The sequence below is a fragment of the Pseudomyrmex gracilis genome, unplaced genomic scaffold, assembly GCF_002006095.1.
Source record: "Pseudomyrmex gracilis isolate BER0280 unplaced genomic scaffold, ASM200609v1 scaffold_92, whole genome shotgun sequence".
Lineage (NCBI taxonomy): Eukaryota > Metazoa > Arthropoda > Insecta > Hymenoptera > Formicidae > Pseudomyrmex > Pseudomyrmex gracilis.
In genome coordinates, this window is record NW_018020676.1 from 650,778 (window position 1) to 653,644 (window position 2,867).

Consider the following 2,867-nt stretch of genomic DNA (forward strand, 5'->3'; position numbering starts at 1 on the left):
AAGGTCTGCGCTGATTGGCCTGATTTACTCAATAATTACTCCTTTATTATAAATAATAGAAAAAAATGGTTTAGGACTTTTCGACTCAGTTTTACTCCTTCTACCTGCCTACGAGAGATTGTACGGCAATTCTGGGACACCCTGTATATATACCGTAATCACATGACCAAAGTCAGTAATCTTGCCGCCGTCGCGCGGCCGGGGTCAGTGACCTCTCCCCCCCATCAAGACCGCGCGGCCGGGGTCAGTGACCTCCCCCCACCAAGGCCGCGCGGCCGAGGTCAGTGACCCCGTCAAGGCCGCGCGGCCGGGGTCAGTGACTCCGTCAAGGCCGCGCGGCCGAGGTCAGTGACTCCGCCGCGGTCACGCGACCGACGTCAGTGACTTTACTGTAGTATGTATATAATACATATAATGCAATATAAAGTATATAGTAAATTATATGTATAATATATATTATTTAATGTTATATATAATATAAATTACGTACACGATATATATAATATAAATCACGTTACTTTAGTCATGTGTTGTTTTTCTACTATTTCCTGTCACGTGACGTTACTTTACTCACGTTTTTAATTTTCTCCATTACGATGAACTGGCAAAATCGCTTTTCTGTCATTATTTTACTCTCTCGATCTTATCGATTTGATTCGACTCGACTCAACTCAACCAACTAATCGGCAACGCGGAAAAGAGGCAACAATAGATGCGATACATTTGACTCAAAAATGTGTTCTTCGCGGTCCAAATGGATTTTTTTATATAGGAGGATTTGTAAATTTCAATTAAATTTTTCTAAGCTTTTGTGCACATAAAAAAAAGTGAGATTTAAATTAGTTAATATATATATATATATCTAAGATTGCTGCTAAGAGATTAATTTTTACGAGACCGATATGATTCACGTATACATAATTTAAGTATAATCAAACGTATGCAAACAACATATTGCTTGTAAATGCAAATAAAATAGGTGTTGAATTTAAATGTCCATCCGTGAACTTGCAAATATATCGTGCTATGCGATGCAAGTAAATATATATATATACGGGTATTACAAACAAATTTGGGTTCGCTTTTCTATGGCTACACTTGAAAGTAACAAAATGAATATGAATCGATGGGTTGTAATGTAACGCAGATTTGTGCGCTCGTACAATCGTAACGGTTGCGCGTATCACGCACCGATTACTCACAATTAATATACATTACACGTATATATTACCAACAAATTTTCACAATATTTCCGTTATTGGTTAGCTCGTAAAAGGTATCTCGATTTTCTTTTTCTCTCTCTTTCTCTCTAAATGTACGCTTTCTCTCTCTCTCTCTCTCTTTTTCTCTCTTAATTTCAGATGCTAAGTTAAAAGGTAGTATGCACACACGCGAACATGCACGCTTGAATAATTTTTGGCAACGGTACAGGGATCGACGAAAGGATAGATCGGTCGGAGACAAATAAATCGCGATGATAGTGCAGTATGTTCTCTCGGTTGGCGCGTCTGCGCCGCTAACACAGAATCGAAATATATCGTTCGGAATTAATAGTGTGTCGTGACGGCGCATCGACGCAAGGGAGATTTAAGTCAAACGATATATATATCTTCTCCTTGTTGTGCATCCCGTTTCCAGAAGATTTGTACCTCTCGACGCATCTAGAAGGATATATCATGTAGTGACCGCCTCACGTGCGGGGGAAAAAGCACAAGCATATCAGACCACTTTTTGCGAATTTCTTTACAAAGTTGTTAAATTTCTTTATAAAGTTGTTGTTTTCACGCCGTTTTGAAAATTGTAATTTTTTTTACCGTTTTGTTAATCTAACAACAATATTGATCCGTCTACGGTGGCGCCCGTCGGAGCGAGAGAGAAAAGTTTAGCATTGGACTAAAAAGCTCCCGATCAGCTTTTTCACGTCTATGTAATTTGAAAACGAAAACGAAAGAACTTGGCTTTTTCGTTATATAACGTGATATCGTTCTAATTGTCGAAATATTTTAGTCGTCATCGGAAATATATGCAATCGCAATACTCCGGAGCGACAATTAAGTGATATTTAATGTCAAATAGTTTCCGCCAGAGAGACCGAACTGATCGCGCTACCTAAAATTGTTAATCGCTACTTGCATCAATTGCAAGCTTTAACAAAAGGATCGCTGAGCGAGATATCCTTTGGAAGAGGTAACGCGATACGTGCCGTCCCATGTTCTCAATTGCCACTGTCTTTGATTCCGCTGCGTTGTCGAAACCTAGAATCGGGTAATGACGCCGATACATTAGATCGCGAATTTCTCACTCGTGCTCAACGAACACGGAGAGATAACCGGCATCCCAATCTAATTCCTGCGGTTCTCGGATCATCATTTTTCGGTCTCGAAACACGTTTAAGAGAGAGAGAGAGAGAGGGACTTTGTTATATCGTATTCCGACCGCCGAGTCCGTGCACGAAATGAAGCTTCGAATTAAAACTCGGAGTGGAAAATCTCTCTTTAAAATTGCCAACCGCAAAATAATACATTTCAAACGAGATGTGAATAAACGTTTGAAATTCTCTTAAGGTTGTATTCAGGGTAAGATCTCAGTCAAAAGTTTAAGAAACATAGCGTGAACCACACCTATTTTAATATTTAGATAATAATTGTTTGCTGGAATAGTATTATTTGTACTAAAATAAATTACAAAAACTATTTATTATATTTTTAATAACTACGGAAAAGTTTTTACGTATATTTTGTGCCCTTTTGATGTTCACTTTTGATATTTTTGGGTAGAATTATACCCTACGTGCAATGTAAGATAAATGAAAAACTGGAAATATATTAATCATAAAAGGTTATTAAAACGTAACAAATAATGTATAG

General features: G+C 38.1%; 1 protein-coding gene across 3 annotated transcripts in view; it reads left to right on the forward strand.

The window, feature by feature from the left end:
* The window catches only part of LOC109855572 (zwei Ig domain protein zig-8-like), a 121,642-nt gene that overhangs the window by 91,283 nt on the left and 27,492 nt on the right, over window positions 1-2,867 (forward strand). The window lies entirely within an intron of this gene.